Source organism: Neovison vison, chromosome 3, assembly GCF_020171115.1.
Source record: "Neovison vison isolate M4711 chromosome 3, ASM_NN_V1, whole genome shotgun sequence".
Classification (NCBI taxonomy): Eukaryota; Metazoa; Chordata; class Mammalia; order Carnivora; family Mustelidae; genus Neogale; species Neogale vison.
The window spans coordinates 139,556,698-139,576,766 of record NC_058093.1 but is presented as its reverse complement, the minus strand read 5'-3'; the positions used below and the strand labels follow the sequence as shown (position 1 = coordinate 139,576,766).

General features: G+C 42.1%; 1 long non-coding RNA gene across 1 annotated transcript; it reads right to left on the bottom strand.

Moving 5' to 3' along the window:
* Positions 1–1,392: 1,392 nt before the first annotated feature.
* On the bottom strand, positions 1,393–16,245 carry LOC122901907. Its single transcript, XR_006383706.1, has 4 exons — positions 16,162–16,245; positions 3,633–3,858; positions 3,000–3,099; positions 1,393–1,504 (listed from the first exon to the last, which is right to left on the bottom strand). It is a non-coding gene; the product is annotated as an uncharacterized LOC122901907 (long non-coding RNA).
* Between the last annotated feature and the right edge of the window lie 3,824 nt (positions 16,246–20,069).

Below are 20,069 nucleotides of genomic sequence, written 5' to 3'. Positions count from 1 at the left end.
TTAAAAAAAAAAAAAGATTCGCCATGCTTTCATCATTATACTTTGGTAAGTTCAGGAAGAACTTATGGTTTAGAAAAATAACCTCTGCCGCAAAACCTGTAGATGAATGGGGTAGTATAGACAGATCCCACAGGTGCGAACGATTAGGAAGTGAATATAGAGAAAATGAGCAATGTAATAGCTTCTCTGCTGTCCTGAAATAATGTGATCAATAACTTGTAAAGCAGTTGATACAGAAACAATGAGAAGATCAGTCACACATCTTTAATCTCTTTGAAACATGCATGCCCATTCTGATTTGTGCTGAACGAAAGGCTCTATCTTATGCCTATATTTTCCTTTCCTTTCTTTTCTTCTTCTTCTTTTTTTTTTTTTTTTTTTTTTCAGAATGAATGTCAGAGAAATAATTCATTACACAGCATGGCAATTTACTCAAACGGTTGGTGGCGAGGTGAACGCCTTCCGGGCCACGTGCGGAGTTCGGGTTCCTGCCCTACTGCTCCTGCTTGCCAGCCGTCAGCACACCTAGACGCGCAGCATTTACGCATGGAGCTGATGTGTAATGAAAGCAAAAGGGAACTTTCCTTTTGTCCCCCTCCTATGACTGGATGTTATTCGGCACTTTGCTAGTAAAACTCTAATATGTGTTCACAAAAATACAGATCATGTACATAGTTCTGCATTTTCCAAGTTTTCTACTGTAAGCATGCGTTACTTCTGTAATTAGAAAAAAAAAATCTTTTAAAGAAATGAGGGGGAGAAGTGGGGGGGAGGCAGTTTTGCTCCAAGCACCTGAAGCCGCAATGAAGAGTGAAGGGAGCCACTGTTCCTCATCATCGCAGGGGCTCATGCAGGATCGAATGTGCTGGACGTTTCAATTAGGGAGGCACTTGGCGTGGTGTCCGCGGGGAAGGGCCCCCAGTCTGATGAAGATCTCTCTCCTCTCTAACTGAAACTTCTTCTGCTTCAGGTTTCAGCCATTATGTCTTGTCCTGAGGGTGGCAAAGATGAAAACAATTGGTTCATTTCCTCACTTCCCTTCTCAAATGGACCCGCACGGTTCTCTCTGGGAGGGCATGGCGTGCTTCTTCAGGAAACGGAGAGTTCTTAGTCCTGGGGACCCTGCACGGGCTTTGGAGTGGGCTCTTTGGGAGATAGATCAGAAAAAATGATCAGGGGCCCCTGGGTGGCTCAGTGGGTTAACCCTCTGCCTTCGGCTCAGGTCATGATCCCAGAGTCCTGGAATCGAGCCCCGCATCAGGCTCTCTGCTCAGCAGGGAGCCTGCTTCCCCGCCCCCTGCCCCCACCTGCCTCTCTGCCTGCTTATGATTTCTGTCTCTCAAATAAATAAATAAAATCTTTAGAAAAGAAAATATGATCAGACCAGGAACCTGCATATTCTCACCAGCGAAGGGCCTCGTCCCCCCTCGGGTGACCATATCACATTGTCTCGGGAGTAGCGCGGCAGAGCGAAGCGTCCGTCTGTGGGTAGAGTCGAAGACTTCTGAGGTCGGGAGCAGTTGGGTACACAGAGAATGTGGGAAAGACAGATTGAGAAAGAAAAGGAGGAAGTAACAGTGTAGACTGAAGAATGAGTGCCAGGAGACCCCGCGGTGGCAGGACAACTCTGAGAATGGCCATTTCATCCCTTCATTGCCAATGGCTTCCCATGCCCCGTTCCCATTTTCCTGAGGTCCAGCTGTGCTCCTGTCCTTGGAGTCCATGAGGCCCCCCTGTATCCTCATCTTCTGCTCCTTTTCTTTTGTCATGAGCTAGCCTGAGTGGATTTCCTACAACCAGAAAACCAAAGAGCATTTTGCACACATCCTTTTGGTTTGCCTTTGTTTAGGGCGTTTTTATGGGGAATAAAGAGGTTTTTTAACTTGAATAAATCCAAAGCTAGCTCTCATTTCCTTTACAATGTTTGCTCTTGGTTTTAGTCTTCAAATAGCCACTTGCACCTCGAGGTCATATCAATATTCAACTGTCTTTTTTGTTGTGTTTTATTTTGTTTGTTTTTCTTTATTATGTCTTTGTATTTTCCTTTGCTTCTTGTGTGGTTTTATTTGTTACATTAAAACCTCAAATCAGGCTGGGATTTATGTTAGCACCAGGTGTGTGGTATAAGAAAGGTATCAATCTCCACTTTTTTCCAATGGTTGTAGAAAAAGAAGTCCAAGTTTGAGCAAAGGTACTGGGGCATGCTGTTTCCTACCTAGCTTCATCTGGATTCCTTTATAACATAGCTTATGGTTTCTAAAAACCTTGAATCTATAAATGTCTTCTGAGGTTGGACCTTTGCTCTTGGCTTCTTCTAGTGTCATGAATCCCGGACATGAACAAAAAAAGGCATAATGATTGATTTCCTTCTTTGAGTCTATTTCACGGATATGGATACCCTGGGAAAGGAGCCTATAGCTTTCTTATCCCTGATCTCTCCATCTATCTATATAAATGTCTCCCAGTCCCTCATGCCTGAAATAAATTCACTGTAATCAGCTCACCCCCATCCCTGCTGCCTAACTATATTCCTGGCACAGAGTACAATAAAGCCTGCTTCTCTAGAGAATAACTAAACCAAAGACACTGTGTTCCATTTTTATGATGAGACACATATTTCCCAACAAGAGACAAATCCTTCATCTCAAAGGATTGAAGGGATAATACTTCTAAAACATTCCAGCTGGTTGAACAAAGGGCACTGACAAAAGTCGACTCCAACTTTTAGTTGGCTCTGAACCCCCAGCATGCTCATTTGATTGTGAACTGGATTAGCTTTTGCTCATTTGACGCTCTTGCCTCTAGTTACTTTGCTCTAAAGAGAGAAAAATGTGTTCACGGTCATGTTGGCCCTCAGTCCAACGCGCCGAACCGGAGGCGTGCACTTGCACTGAATATAGCCCCGTTATTACAGATGGGTTTTTGACACTCACGTGTACAAAATGGTGGGCTGTGCCACTTTGTGTCTTCGCTGATGGGGCTGACCCCATGGTACTGACCTTCAGGGACAGCTGTGCCTCAGTTAGTCTCATTCGGCTGTGTATCTGCCTCTTTGTGTACCGGTCTCTCTCTCTCTGCCTCCTTCATCTGCACCTTTAACTGAACAACAGAGAATGCCCACGCATTTCACATTTTCCTATAGTATTTATAATCACGGAAGAGTGCTCCTTGTTACCTTTTTTAAAATTTGAAATGCCGATATGCAAGATAATTTCAATTTCTCTACTGAAAGGATAAGTCAGACATTTAAACGAATATGACTCAGGCTGACAGAGGGTTGACATGTTTCTTATTTTATTTCGTTATTAGTTTTTTAATTCTAAAGCTGTGAATCGTGGATGGGTCCTGGACAAAGAAAGTAAATAGTACCTATTCTATTTCTCCTGCTTCCCGCCTAAGACTGGCATGATCCTCCTCTTCCCCGTCCTCCCTCTCCGTGCACAGCTCCTCCTCCCCACCCGCTGCCCTGCTCCCACCTGCCCTCCCATTCCTGCCAACTGCCCATCCCTTTGTTTTCCTTGTCTCCCATGGCATCAGGAGGTAAATCTCTGTGGTTTCTACTGTCCGCCTTGCAGCTTCACTGCCACTAGATGGCGCTCATCCCGACCAGCTCGCCCCCTCGTCCCTCCTACCTGCATGACTCGGACTCAAACTGGGCGCTGTTCACAGTATATCCTCTTCCAAAGCAGACTGTTGAGGCCAGTTGGTACTGCCAACCCCTTCCCAGGCCTGTGCGCATTCCAGGAAATGACCACGCAAGATCTCAAGTACTCACAGCCAACACAGTGGCAGATATTGTTGGTAATAATTTCTCTTGTTCGTGGATATATTTGGATTTGTTGGGGGTAGAATGTACCACTGATGCAAAAAAACAAACAACAACAACAACAAACCACACTGAATTTCCTTCTGTTAAAAAAAATTTTGGAAGACTTTGTTGAAGTTTTTGCAAAACGCAAAAAATATCGAGGAATCCGGGACAAGATTTAGACCAAAGTTGCTGTAGGAGAGAGATGGTAAAAAGATAGGGATGAAACCTTGGCTGTAATTTGAACTTCTCACTAATTATATGGCCCTACTATTAATATGCCTGTGTTTTTCTTTTCTTCTTCATTTTTTAAAGTTTCTGTGAAACATTTTAAAGTTTAATTTTTAAAAAAGTTTGTGTTGGGGAGCCTGGGTGGCTTAACCAATTAACCATCTGACTCGATCTCAGCTCATGTCTGGATCTCAGGATCATGAGTTCAAGCCCAGCTTTGGGCTCTGCACTGGGTGTAGAACCTACTTTTTTAAAAAAAAAATGTTGTTTCTGCAGGCTAAAAGTGTCCTCAAATATATACAAATTCTAATAGCAATAAGAAACCAAAAAAAGAGGGTGCCTGGGTGGCACAGTCGGTTGAAAGGCCGCCATCAGCTCAGGTCATGATCCCAGAGTCCTGGGATCAAGCCCTGCATTGGGCTCCCTGCTCAGCAGAGAGCCTGCTTCTCCCTCTCCTTCCACCTGCCACTCTGCCTACTTGTGCTCTCTCTCTCTGTCAAATAAATAAATAAAATCTTAACAAAAAAAAGAAAGAAAGAAAGAAAGAAAGAAAGAAAGGAAAGAAGAGGAAAAGAAAGAAAAGAAAAGAAAAAGGAGATTGTGGAAGTAACCAGTCAGGTGGAAACATCTCAGGTTGAGCTGGAGAGACCTGTGACCTCTCTAGAGGACAGAAGTCACCAAAGAAAGCTGAAGAACAAGACTGAAGTGGCAGACCATCACAATGGCTTAATGTTACCATTAAATGAGGCATTTGCTTTTGATTCCATAAATAAAGTTTTATAAATTGTTACAACTCTGTAGCACCTAATAGTTGACTAAAATTAGACATTTGGTAAATATTTGTTGAGTGAATAACAAAAAATCTTCAATAACTGAACATTTTTGGGAAGTTTAAAACTCAACGAATCTGACCCAGTTTGGAGATGGGTTGGATTGGAGTTTGATATAAAAAAATAAAAGTCATGAGGGTGGATGGACTGTATTATAGATCGTTGTGAAAGCCAAATGAATCCTTTAGCATTTCCAGAACCTATGGTTGTGTAAACACACAGAACTGACCTTATGAACTTGACCAGACCCCTTGAGGATGGGGTCTATACAAAACCAAGCTAAGTACAAAACACATGCATAATCTGTAGTGGTAGAATAAATATTAAAGCTGGTAATAAAAGGGGATTGGTCTGACTGTGATGTACAAAGTGGATCAGAAGAGGAGATGACGGATGCCGGCAGACCAGGTGGGAATGGGATATGATGGTCCCAGTGTGGGATAAGGAGGTATACTGGCAATAGAAATGGACAGATGGAATTAAGATAGAATGGGGAGTTAATAATATTTGATGACTGACCCCACTGGGTGAGAGTCTTTCCCCATAGAGATGGCAGTTCCCAGGAAGGGAAGTAAGGCAGTATGGAGCAGTGGTTAGAAGCTCAGTCTTTAAATCCAAGGAAACGAAGGTTTGAATTTCACATCTACTACTTACTGGTTGTATGAGCTTGGGAAAGGTGTTTAATCTCTCCCAGGCCAATTTCTTCTTCCATAAAATAGCAGAATTGTCAGAGGTGAACGAAATAACGCATATAAAGTACTTATAATAGTTCCTGGAAGGAAATGCATGGTCAATGAAAGTCAGCCATGGTCATTTTCCCTCTGTTCCACCTACTCATCAAAGATTTTCCAGAAAGAAGATGGTGTTCCATTTTCCCATGGCAAAATGACCACTAGTTCTCCAAATAGTCCAAGCCAAAAAGAATGTAGCAGTGTGTTTCATTGGTTACCATGGTCACAGTCATTGGTCATGAAACTTTTGCAGATAAATCAGGCCGACCTTAGCTGACACGTAGTAATCACTATTGACAAGAAGGAAACCAGGTTTGTGTCATAGCATGATTTATTTGCCCTTAGCGGGAAACTATCACTGCCAAATTACTTTCTTTTTGGAAACCATAGTTGGAAATCTTAAATTCATCCCATCACATTCAGTGCAAACAAAACAAGCTTGATAATAAAACAATTGTTTGGGGTTGAATTTGATCAACTTTGTTGTTGTTTTCAAGAATCCTGGCATATATGTACTGCATCATATTTTATTTTCAAGGGCATAAATTAATACCTACATTGGCATTTCTGTAAAAGTCCTTTGCTCTTCACACTTATAACCAAAGTCCATGCTTTTCTTTGTGCCTTAACTCCAATACCACCTCTGATCACAACTCACTCAACAAACACACAGTCACAACTCCTGTTGTGAAACATAGAACTCTACGCTTTTCTGAAATTTTGCCTCCTGGTTTTGATTAACTGAAAAGGGTCAGGACAAAGTTTTGATAAATGGCAGGAGGCAGATCGTGCAGAAACGTGCTATGCTGGCCAAGGAATGTCCTCAATTTGAGAACATAAGATAAGAAACAGGAAATGAAAAAGAAAATAAAAATCTCCCCCAACTGTAAAGTGTATTAATGGTCAATAACCTTTCGGAGATTATTTCTCTTTAAACATCCAGCAATATGCTCTTGGTGACTTCCTGAACGTTACTTTTTATGAGATACGAGAACAAGATCCACACAATTCACACAAATTTAGAACAAAATGAAATGAGCCACATTTTCCAACTGAATATTAGTTCTCTTGCTTTCTTTTGTTAATGTCCTAAAATTAATAGAGCTATATCTCCACACAAAAAAGAATTTTGTCAATTACATTTTCTTTTGTTTATGCATTTATTCATTCAACAAATATCTATTTAAAATGTCTACTATATTTCAAATGACTGAAACACAGTTTTATTTTTGTCTGTTCTGCTTATTAGATGACTAAGGAATATGTAAAGAGCTTGTGGATCCTGTGGCTGTCCTTCTGTTTCAGAGCCAGTTCGGATAAATCTGATTAATTTGTCTAGGGGAAGATGTCAATAAGCCCATTAGGCCTCAGATCTGGTATCACATTCTCCAATCAGCTTAATCAGTAACATACTGACATTTTGATTTTCATTTCCTATGTTTCATTTCTCACTTGGTTCCAAATTTGGGTGGAGATGTTTATTGAACTCCAAAGCACCAACATCTTGCTGCTTTAGCTAGGAAACAGGCACAGGTACAAAGGTTGACCTTGAAGATTTAAAAAAAAATTGTGGGGAGTGATGCTTCTGTTCTGGAAAAGGCAAGAAGTTAATTTTCTTTTCTTTTAAGTAGGCTCCATGTGGAGCATGGAACCCAATGTGGGTGGAGAGTGTGAAGCCCCATGCAAGGCTTAAACACACGAACCTGAGATCAAGACCTGAGCTGAGACCAAGAGGTTTAAGTGACTGAGCCACCCAGGTGCCCCAGGGAGGTAAATCTTTTAGTGAGCTGCAACTTGCCTTAAACTACAGAGGCATAGCTTGACCTTGTATTCCAGGGGATTAAGTTAGGGATTAGTTCATCAAAAATGAGGAGGTTTATTTGTTTGTTTTTAAAGATTTATTTATTTATCTTGGGGGGGGTGCAGTGTGTGAAAGGGAGAATCTCAAGCAGACTTCTCACTGAGAACAGAGCACAACTCAGGGCTTGATCCCATGACCCTGAAATCATGACCTAAGCTGAAATTAAGAGCTGAGTGCTTAACCAACTGAGCCAGCAAGGTGCCCCCAAAAATGAGTTTTTGAGCCCAAAGAGGGTTCAGTGAAAAACAAGCAGAGTATCACTATACAGATCTTTTAGACAACATTATTCCAAGAAAGTACATTAAGGTTTACTCTTCACTTTGAGTTGAGATTTACAGGCATGCTTTGGCTATGTAAAAGAGTCCTGATATTGCCCATCTGCATTAGTAGGGGTGTAACTTGGTCTAATTAAGGGATACATCTAAAGCCGCATTTTCCAGTCAGCATTATCAGAAATAAAGCTCTTATTTTGACCTCCTTTTATATGCCTCAATTGGTTTCAAGTTTAGTGGGGGAATAAAAGACATTATTTCTTGATTCTCTTGCTCCATTTCTAATAATTCAGACATCCAAATGGATACACCAGGAATCTGTCATTTAGAATAAAAAGGATTCACTGTATGTAGGTTGAAAAGCCCCTCCCATCACATAGAGTTGCAGTCATCTTTTCAGTACCTCCATAGCCACGAAAGAACAGGTGAAGGTCACTAGAAATGGGATGAAAGTATCTAAAATGAACTAAAATGAAAGGGCAGAGATCAAATCAAGCAAATAAAAGAACTCAGAGAAAGGAAGGTAATGCAGGAGTGGAAAACATTTTTTTTTAAATCATTAAAGTGCACAAAGACAAAAGAGAAGATGTTGCATTCATGGGCAAGAATAGGAAGCCATAGAAAAAATAAATAACAACCCTCCCCCAAATAGCTCTTATAAATTAAAACTATTGGACAAAAATGAAAAATTCAACAGAAGTGTTGGAAAAGAGGCTGAAGAAACCTCCCAGAAAATAAGAATATGAAGCTGAAGAAGTGGAAATTAGGAGAGAGAAGATGAAAAGTTTAGATCATTCTAGGAGATCTAACATCTCAGTAATAGGGGATCCAGAAAAAGAAAATGGAAAAAAAAAATGTAGATGAGGAAGTTAGGAAAGAATGAATTCAAGGAAATTCCGAAAACTGAAGGACATGAGTTTCCCAACTAAAAGAACCTACTGTGTGACTTGACCAATAGATTAAACACACACACAACCATCGGGGAGATCACTGTGAAATTTTAGAGTGCTGGATGCAAAAATTAGATCCCGAGAGCATCCAGAGAGAGGAAAACACACTCACACACATCTCAGATAAAATACAGAGAACTGAACTTTTATCAGGTTTCACAAAACAACTCTGGAAACTAACAGAAGAAATTCCTTTAAAATTATGGGGGAAAAATGATTCCCAACTAAGAATTTTATACCCTGTTAAAATGTCAATCAAGGCTGAGAATAGAATGAAATCATATATGCAAGATTTCAATATAGTTACCAGCCATTCATTTCTCAGGTAGGCTCTTGAGTATGGATTCCATCAAAATGATTGAATAAATCAAGAAAGATGACATGGGATCCAGGAAATGAGAGGAAGCAAGGAAGGAGATTAAGGCAATTCTAACAGTGTTAGGGAGATCCTAGGATAACAACCTTACTGCAGACCTTGAGAGCAACCAATCCAGATTGTAGTACTAGGATGAAAGGCTCGGAAGGGATGTTTCAAAAGCGAAAAAAAAAAAAAAAAAAAAAAGAAAGAAAGAAAGAAAGAAAGAAATTGAACAAAGAAATTGAGAGATGTGTTTAAAGTTACTGAAAGATTTATTCTGTTGGCATTGAGTTTGGGGATAGATTAATGATACAAAAAAACCTAAGCAATTGAAAAAAAAAAAGGCCCAATTGTTATCTCCAAGGAAAATAGAAAGCTGTACAAAAAGCATATTACATGTCTCTTCTGTGCGTCTGAATGTTGATTTAACCAAAACCTATGACATATTTATAGTGGCAAGCTTGGTAGGTTGCAGAGAAGAAATGTTGGAGAAAGGAAACAATTTAAGAGCAATAAATCCTCATCTCCCAAATAAGGAAATCACTAGAGACTATCTAAAAAATATTACACATAAAGCAGTAATATAAAAATAGTAAATATATTAAAAATATGAGGACAAATACCTAGAAAAATAGGTAAATTCAGTGAAAACGCTTTACCTAAAGACAAAAATCAAGATTGGGAAGGGATAAGACTGGGGTATGCTAACTTTTATGTTAAGCAATGTAACTATTTGACTTTCAAAACTGCATGTGCATAAATTTTTTAAAATACAAATTAAATGAAAAGTCTGCTTTTCTGGATGATTTAAAGAATAAATTGTTTTATAAGAGCTTGGTTTTCATCTGATTTATCAAGTATTCCCTATACACTTCACCTCTAAAACTGATCAAAACTTCTTAAATAAGAAATGAATTAAAGGGGGGCTGATTTCATTCACTTATTTATGCAACTCAAATATTTGTGGAGAGGTTACTCGGGATCTGGTTCATCTGGCAACAAAAATGAACAAAGTTGAAAAAGACCCTATCTTTACAGAGATCACATTCTCATGGGCAAGGGATCATGGCTAGCTTGCCTATGCTAACTGGAGCAGAATATGCGGGGGCAGATGCTGGTGGGGGGGGGGAACTGTGGGGCCAGACAAACATGAAACTCCTTTCCAGCGGCTTCCTCTGATTCAAAAAGTAGGAAGTGGGGAGCCTGGGTGGCTCAGTCAGTTGAGTGTGGGATTCTTGATTTTGACTCAGGTCATGATCTCAGGGTCATGAGATCAAGGTGTTCCTCTGGACGCTGAGTGTGGAGCCTGCTTAGGATTCTCTCTCTCCCTCTGCTCCCCTCCCCCATCCACACACTTGCTCTCTCTTTAAAAAAATTTTTTTAAATAAAAATTAAAAAGTAGGAAGCAAGTTTGTTAGCTAAGAGTGCAGATAGCTGGGGGGCTCTGGATGCTTGGAGGGAGGGCAGAAGGTGTGAAGTAGTCACTAGGTTCTAGTGTTCTAGTGTGAACAGATGAGGGGGAGACAGCAAAATCAGTGGTCGGAATATGAAGCCCGGTGAAGTTCACGGCCATTGCCTTTTCCTGTCATCAAATACCACTTGGTATATTTGTGACCTGCTATGAGTATCACTGAGGAAGTCCTGGTCCAACAGGAGCAAAAAAATAAGTCCAGTTTGAAACGGTATGCAAATATCTGTGATTAGGAGAAACACAACAGAATTGAGAAATCTTTACTAACACTCACTTCATGTCAGCCGTCATTAAGGAAGCAAGGGCAAAACTCAGTGAAGCTCTGTGAATTTTTCTAGTCGAGAGCACGAGGTGGAGAGAGAGAGAGAAGGAAGAGAGATGAACTCAAATGTAATCATAAGGAAACAATCAGACAGTTTCAGAATATGGGCCATTGTACAAAACCAGTTGGCCTGGATCCTACACCAAAGTCAATGTCATGAAAGAGAATAGAAAGTGAGACGCCTGTTCTTGATTAGAGGGAGACTCCAGAGACTGGACCCCGATGCCACATGGACCCAGACTGGATCCTGGATCAGAAAAAAGAAGAGTCAGGAAAAGGCGTTTCAGGGACACTTGTGGAAATCTGAATATGGATTGTATATTAGATGATGTTATGGAATTAATATTCATTTTCTTAGGAGTTGGCTGAAGTTCTTAGAGGTGAAGTACCATGGTGTCAGCAACTTCTTTTCAAATGTTCCAGTCAAAACAAGAAAGTGGTGCCTGTGTGTGTGTGTGTGTGTGTGTGAAGTGAGAGAAGAATAAAGCAAATATGGCAAAACGTTAACAACTGGTGAACGTTGATGAAGAGTGTATCAACAACTCTACTGTTGACTTGAAATGTTTCCAGATAAAAGTTGGGTGGAGAACAAGGTGTTAACAGTGACAAGCTGCTGAAAGTCCCCTTGAGGCAAGACCTAGGAAGGGACAGGAGACTGGGGTGGTCTGAATGCCTGATGCTCTCTGTGTTGTGAAAGTGACAATTGCTACATTATTTTTCATCCTAAAATTTTCCTAAATTCCAGCACAACAAATAATTCTATAGGAGTTCCAAAAATGCCTGTTTTCATATTCTGGGCAAATATTTTTCTGGGTACCAACACCCCCCCCATCATACCAAAACAGCAGCAGCAACAACAACAACAACCAAAAAAACCCCCAAATATCCCCTGCTCCTCTGAGAGTAGAACAGAAGCTTCTGGTGGTCAAGATTGAGGAAGTTTCCCAGATGTAAATAGGCTCTCAGGTCTCTGGTTTCCCCAACTCAGAATGTGGCTCACACCAGAGAGGCTAACCGTTAAGTGACTGGAGGCTCCCGCCAGCCAAAGTAAAGGAAGCACAACTTACTCTTCTCAAGTCCTTCCATTAGAAGTCAAAATTCGGGGCGCCTGGGTGGCTCAGTGGGTTAAGCCTCTGCCTTTGGTCCAGGTCATGATCTCAAGGTCCTGGGATCAAGCCCTGAATTGGGCTCTCTGCTCTGCAGGGAGCTGCTTCCCCCTTTTTCTCCACCTGCCTCTCTGCCTATTTGTGATCTCTCTCTCTCTCTCTCTCTCTCTCTCTCTCTCTGTGTGTGTCAAATAAATAAAATCTTAAAGAAAAAGAAGAAGAAAAAGTCAAAACTCACCAGACTACTGAGTCCATTCTAAAGCCATGCAGTTTAAGAGGGCATGGAAAGCTTGGAGAAGGCTACAGACCCATAAAAATGACTTCAGGCTTCAAGGCCTGGAGGACAAGTTTTCTGAGGAAATTCTCAGAGTCTTCTGTATTGCCAGGAGAGGAGCATCTAGGTAGCACTTGAAGGATGGTTCTCCAGAGGTACAAAGAAAATAGCTACCGATGCTCCCTGCTGTCAAGAGAACAGGAAAAGAGAGTTGGTTTGCCCTAATGAAGGAATTCATTCCCAGGAGTCTTGCTAAAAAGGTGTTGGACATGTCCAGAGGATGTGTCTGGAGAACAAGCTATCCTCTCAAGGTGATTCAAGACTTGGTCACGACATGTTGAATCCCCAGGTTGTACACCTGAAACTGATGTAATATTGTACATCAAGTCCACTTCAATAAAAACAAAAGATAAAAAAGAAATAATGGGTTTTGTCAAGTGGTTAAGTGTTTCATCAGATGAAGATTCTGGCAACATCTGTTGGCTAAACTACTCTGAAACCACCTCATGATCAACAGCTTCCAGTGGCTTCTGGAAGCTTCCTATGGACCACAGCTTAAGCTCGCAAATAAGAGAAAAAGGACCGCTGGAATTCTGAAACACACGAATTTTGGGGCATGTTCCACCGTCAGAGGGCGCTGTTGAATAAGAAGTAATGTGGGAAGGCTGTTAGGTCTTAAATACTAGATTCAGAAAATTTTATATTAGATCTCAAGTCCAAATTCTTAAGTGAATAAACTGAGGTACAGAAATACCAAGCATTTTAAGTCTTTCCTTTTAAAATAAGTTCACGTAGTTTTTCAAGAAAGACTTGGTCACAATTAAGTTTAAAGAATATTTTTTTAAAAATTTAAAAAGATTTTTATTTATTTATTTGACAGAGAGAGATCACAAGTAGGCAGAGAGGCAGGCAGAGAGAGAGGAAGGGAAGCAGGCTCCTCGCTGAGCAGAAAGCCTGATGCGGGGCTCGATCCCAGGACCCTAAGATCATGACCTGAGCCAAAGGCAGAGGCTTTAACCCACTGAGTCACCCAGGTGCCCCTAAAGAATATTTTTAAAACAATTTGAGCTGTGAAAATTTTAGTTGACCCAGAAAATTTTTTAGGTTTTGTTCGACTTAACCAGTAGATTCTTCTTTCAAGTGTGTGTGTGTGTGTGTGTGTGTGTGTGTGTGTGTAGGATGTAAACATTTCCTTATCGTTGGGAAAATTAGACAGCCACATGAAGAAGAATGAATGAAATTGGACCACCATACACAAAAATAAACTCCAAGTGGATGAAAGACCTAAATGTGAAACAGGAATCTGTCAAAATCCTAGAGAACACAGGCAGTAAACTCTCAGCCACAGCACTTTCTTGTTAGACATGTCCCCAAACGCAAGAGAAACAAAAGCAAAGATAAACTATGGGGACCTCATCAAGATAAAAAGCTTTTGCACAGCAAAGGAAAAAGTCAACAAAATCAAAAGGCAACCTACGGAATGCAAAAAGATATTTGCAAATGTCTTATCAGATAAAGTGCTGGTACTCAAAATCTATAAAGAACTTGTCAAACTCAGTACCCAAAACCAAAAAATCCAGTCAAGAAGTGGGTGGAAGACATGAAGAGAAATTTCTTCAAGGAAGACATCCAAATGGCCAACAGACACTCGGAAAAGTGCTCCAGATCACTCGGCACCAGGGAAATACAATCAAAACCACAACGAGATACCACCTCGCACCAGTCACAATGGCTAAAATGAACAACTCAGGACACAACAGATGTTGGAGAGGATGCAGAGAAATGGGAACCCTCTCACACTGTTGGTGGGAATGCAAGCTGGTGCAGCCACTCTGGGAAACAGTATGAAGTTTCCTCAGAAAGTTAAAAATAGAGCTATCCTACCACCCAGTAATTAAACTAGGTATTTATCCAAAGGATACAAACATAGTGATTCAAAGGGGCACCTGTTTATACAGCAATGTCCGCAATAGCCAAACTATGCAAAGAGCCCAGATGTCTATTGACAGATGAATGGATGAAAAACACATTTTATATATAGAATTTATTGTATGTAACACATTTATTTATTATAATATAGTATATATAATGGAATATTACTCAGCCATCAAAAAGAATAAAATCTTGGCTTTACAATGACGTGGATGGAACTAGAGTGTATTACGCTAAGTGAAATGAGTCAGTAAGAGAAAGACAAATACATGATTTCACTCATATGTGGAATTTAAGAAACAAAACAGATGAACACAGGGGAAGGGAATGAAAAATAAAGTAAGATGAAAATAGAAAGGCAGGCAAGCTGTAAGAGACTCTTCACTCTAGGAAACAAGCTGAGGGTTGCTGGAGGGGAGGTGGGGGGAGAAAGGGGTCAATGAGTGATGGACGCTAAGGAGGGCTCTTGATGGAATGAGCACTTGGTGTTCGATCCAACTGACGAATCACTGAATTCTACCTCTGAGACTAATAAAAAATAAAAATAAATTAAAAATAAAAAATAAACTTAAAAGGTTAAAAAAGCAAACACAAAACATTTCCTCATCATGAGCGTCTCGGACCACAAGTGGCATGACAGAAAGTTCGTCCCAAAGCTGCGAACCAACCATGACGCACCTATATTCAACTCGGGAGCATGAGGGAGGGCGGAAAAGAAAAGCATCATTCTGAGGGCCCAGGGGGTGACCCGGCTCGGCTGGGCCACTGATTAACTGCAGGCTGGGCCAGTCACTTCACCCTGCCGTCCTCAGCGTCCTCACCCCCAGAATGAAACTGGATTAGCCCATTGGTTATCTACTTCACGGCTGGCCTGTTTTTAGAAATAAAGTTTTATTGAAACATGGCCCCGCCCATCACTTACACAGGATCCAGGACCTCTTTTGCACTATTCAGAGACCGCAGCTGGCAGTTTCCTGACTCTGGGGCTAGATGATCTCTTGGGAACGATTTCCTAAGCTTCTTCGTGATAAGAATCACCTGGGGACTTATTGAAAATGCAGATTACCAAGCGCTGCCCCTGGAAATTTCGGGTTAGTAGATCTGCTTAGTAGCTCTGGTGAGTGTCCGACCCTTTCTACTTTTAACCAGTTCTCGGTCGCCTTCAGGCAATGGTGCCTAAGGGCGTTCCAAGCTCTCAGTGTTATCACTGCATTATTGGATGTGTTGTTCCCTCTGGCTTTATCTTTCTAACTCGGTTTAGCGCACTAATTGATCTGGGGAACCAGATGAAAGTGGAAATGAGGACACCCGTTCCACGATGCTGGGGGGAGAGGGAAAGACTCTTTCGAGTCAACACCTGGCGCACACGAGTCCCCAGACCGCAGGTGCACGTGTACCTCGTTGAGAGCTTGGCCCCCGCTCAGAGGTGAGGCTGCCTCCGCTCCTTCCTCACTATTGTGCTTTCTAGAACCCACCTCAAGAAAGTTTTCTCTCCTTCTTGTCAGGGAGCGAATCCTGTCCCAACACGGCAGGTTACACGGGAGAAAGAGAATGTGGAGGGGAACCCAGGCAAAGCTGGACAGATGGAAGCCGCCTGGCCAGAGAAGAGTCTTGAACAGAACGACCCTCTGCAAAGCGATCCTGACTGTCTGTGCGCAGCCGGGCGAGGGGAGACCGGCGTGTGTCATCGCAGGAAAGCAGAAGATTTATATCATCCCAAGAGCTCAGCAAGGATTTATGACCCAGTGACTCGTGTTTGCTTTGTGCCTCGGGCCATCCGTTTTCCCCTCGCTCACCCACCCCCGATTTTGCGATCTTGTCATTGCGCCAGCCTCTCTCTCCGACCGTCAGTTTTGCAAGGAGCCTTCGCTCGCCAGTCCCCCTCCCTGCCCATCCCCGGCGAGATCCCCTTTTCAGCAAAACTAGGGACCCCAGAGTCAGGATCTGTCTGGGAGCTCAGCCCCTGCTGAGGAGGAGGAGCAAAGGTCCCAGTATGCTGTGGCGGGGGCACTTACTTTGGATTTGAGGAAGCCAGGAAGGCCCGGAGAAAGCCATCTGAGACATCCCGGGCGGTGCCTTCGGGTGGGCCCTCGGCCGGGGCGAGGTGGCTCTGTCTGTCGGACTCACAGCGCCATCTCCTGGCCGCAGGCTGACAATGCTCTGGACTCCGGACGGGCACCGAGACTGGGAATGCAATGTGGGAGGTGATGTCACTTGGAAACAATATGCTGACAGCAAATCTTCAGTTAAGCAATCCTCCTCGTTCGAGGTTCACTTTTGGATCTTGACACGAGTAGGATCCCCCACAGCCGCTGAGGTTCTGCCACCTGAATCCTCCTTGCTTCGTTTAATGGCTTTCTTTGTGCACATCCCAAAAAACAGAGGGTTGCGAACAACCACTGAAAAATAGTCATTTTAGGGGCTCCTGGATGGCTCAGTGGTTAAAGCCTCTGCCTTCCTCTCAGGTCATGATCCCAGGGTCCTGGAATCGAGCCCCTCATTGGGCTCTCTGCCCAGCAGGGAGGCTGCTTCCCTCTATCGGCCTGCCTCTGCCTACTTGTGATCTCTGTTAAATAAACAAACAAACAAACAAACAAATAAATAAAATCTCTTAAAAAAAGAAAGAAAGAAAGAAATAGTCATTTTAGGGGCGCTTGATTGGCTCATTCGGTAGAGCATGTGAGTCTTGATCTTGGGGTCGTGAGTTGGAGCCCCATGCTGGGTATAGAGAGATTTTTTTCTTTCTTTCCTTCTTTTCTTTCCTTCCTTCTTTCCTTCCTTCCTTCTTCCCTCCTTCCCTCCCTTTTTCTTTTTTTCTTTCTTTTTATTTGAGAGAGAGCAGGACAGCATGAGTGGGAGGAGCCAACGGGAGGGAGAGAGAGAATCTCAAGCTGACTTCACACTGAGCACGGAGCCCCTTGAGGGTCTCCATCCCAGGACCCCGAGACCACAACCAGAGCCAAAACCAAGAGTTGACACTTAACCAACTGTGCCTCCCAGGTGCTCTGAGTGTACTTAATGTATAAAAAAGGTAATTTTAGCCCCTGCACACTCGGGTAACTTTGAGGCCCTTTCTGGGCGCTTTTTGATGAACTATAAATAGCAACAAATTGAATACACAAAAATTGATTCCTAGCAGGGAATTGCAATTCTAGTCAAACAAATGTCATTGAAGATGATTTGTTCTGAGACTTTTTAGACACCAGTGAAACAGAAAGACTAGGAAGGAGAAAGAAGACAAGCAGGGAAATAGAAAAGAAAATGGGTGATGTTACCCCCTCCCCGAAAAAGCAATTCTCATTTTTGTAAAGTGCATTTTTGTTGATGGTTCTTTTCAATGCTTCCTTAAGAATGGGAATAAATAATGTCCTGTGGAAAAAAATAATAAAAATAAGTACAAAGACAGCCAAGCCATAAAGCAATGGCTAAATTTTATAAATAGTAAAATAAAATTAAAATTAAAAATAAAAAATTTATTAAAAATAAAAATTAGTTAAAAAACAAGTAAAATAAAAAATAGTAAAATAAAAATTAAAAAATAGTAAAGTAAAAACAAAAATTTATTTATAAAATTCATTTTTTAAATAAATAAATAAATAAATAATAAATAAATAAATAAATTTTTATTTTATAAATAAATTTTTGTTTTTACTTTACTATTTTTTAATGTTTATTTTACTATTTTTTATTTATAAATTTTATAAATAGTAAAATAAAAAAATAAAAATAGTAAAATAAAAATAAAATAAAAAACTTGGGTTGTTTGGGGGTACAATGTCTTGTTTTTGCAAGTCGACAATACACATTGATGGATGGATACATGAACACAATTATTCTGTTAAAAACAGGTACTCCTTCCAAATCAGCCACTATTCCTAACCACCTCCCCTCCACACACAACACACACACGTATATGCCCACTTTTAGAATTAGAAAGGGATTCAGAATCAACCAGATGTGGGAAAGGAAAACAGTTGTCTGGTTTCTCCTGAGGTTTTCTTTCTGCAATATAATGAGCCTTGACTTAGGGGTGCCTGGCTGGCTCAGACAGGAGAGTGTGTGACTGAGATTAAATAAAAATCTGGGAGTTGTGAGCTTGAGCCCCATGTTGGGTGTAGAGATTACTTAAAAGGCAAACTATAAAAAAGAGAGAGACTTGCTTTGGAGAAGAGGGTGATGGGTCACACCCGTGTGCCCATCTCTCATTCCCCGGCCGTCGCCCTAAAGCATTCTTGTTAGTATCACAACCCCCGCTCGGACGCTCCTGGGCTTTAAACAGATGCTTATGTTCCCCGGCTCTTTCCGGGGACATGGACATGATAAAGACACCCACCTTAGAGGGCTGTTTTAAAGACTCCACAGTGCCGGCGGAATGCTTAGAACAGTGCCTGGAATGTAATACAGGAGCACAGACAAAGTCATGGCAACGATTACTGTTATTTACAAGTCAGATTCTATTTCTTGTCTTTGCTGTCCTGTAGACGAAGCGATCCTTCACTAGCCTCACCGTCTCACACTTTTTAGATAACAGTCCAGGTCTTCTCTGCTTCCCTGTGACATAGTAACAGGGGATACAGGAGGCAAAGTGGGCTCCCAGGGCAGTTTGCCTTGAAGGGCAGGTGACTAACAAAGTCCGCGACTTTTGCGGTTATCCGTGACTTCCAGAGACTTGAGAGAAGGATAGAAATGTGCGGGGCGGTTGATATTTATTGTGTTAGTTGCTTAGCGGTACCATAATAAAATCCCACACACGGGTGGCTTAAACAAGAGGCGTTTAGGGGAGTCTGGGTGGCTCAGTTGTTAAGTGCCTGCCTTTGGCTCAGGTCAGGATCCCAGGGTCCGGGGATGGAGCCCCTCCCTGCTCAGCGGGAAGCCCGTTTCTCCTTCTCCCACTCCCCCTACTTGTGTTCCCTCTCTCACTTTGTCTCCCTCTATCAAATACATAAACAGCAGACATTTATTTTCTCATAGTTCTGGAAGCTGGATGTCTGAGATCAAGGTGCTGTGGGTTTTCTGCTGAGGCCTCAGCCCTTGGCTTACAGATGGTCACCTTCCTGCTGGGTCTTCACACGGCCTTCCCTCTGTGCACGAGTCTGGGTCCTAATCTCTTCTAAGGATACCATGAATCAGGGCCTACCCAAGTGACCTTATTTTACTTTAATCATCCCTTTAAAGGCCCTTGCTCCCAATATAGTCATGTTGGTACTGAAGGGTAGGTGTTGTGGGGGGAGGGGTGGAGTGCAATTTAGTCCGTAACATTTATTATAAATGTTTTAATGAAAATAAAGCTGTTGTTTTACTGTCGACAAGAAAAATGTCCCAGTTCTTTGTCCCATAGATTCCTCGGACTCTCTGCTCAGTGGGGAGCCTGCATCTCCCTCTGCCTCTGGCTGCCGCTCCCCCTTCTTGTACTTGTTCTGTCAAACAAATAAAATCTTCAAAAAAAAATTCTATCGAACTTTACTATAGGAACCATATTTGAAATATAAAGGTGAATGTCATACGCTCCATCAGTGAGGCACAGACAATAAAGCGGGAGGTGGAGCTGAGGGGAGAGAATCAGGATACTGACGGTGGCCGACCTGCTCAGGCACGTCCAGACCCGAGAACTGTCTGACTGAGGCTGAGCATCGGGGCTAATGGGAGACTTTCTGGAAGACGGATCCTGGTCAAATGTTGAAAATTTCAGCCAGAGAAAGAGAGCAGAAAAGTGGGTTTACAGACTCGGACCCAGGTGCAGACGGGAGGCAGGGGGAAGGAGATACCCCGGAGCTGCTCACTTGTTCAAGTACTAAGACATCTGGCCAAGGTCAGAACTGAGATTCACAGGGCGCCTCTTCCTTCCACGCCAAAAGACTAGCTCTATCTTTCCGCTCTGTGTGACCCTTTCTGAATGGCGCCATGCGTGTGGGGACATTTACAA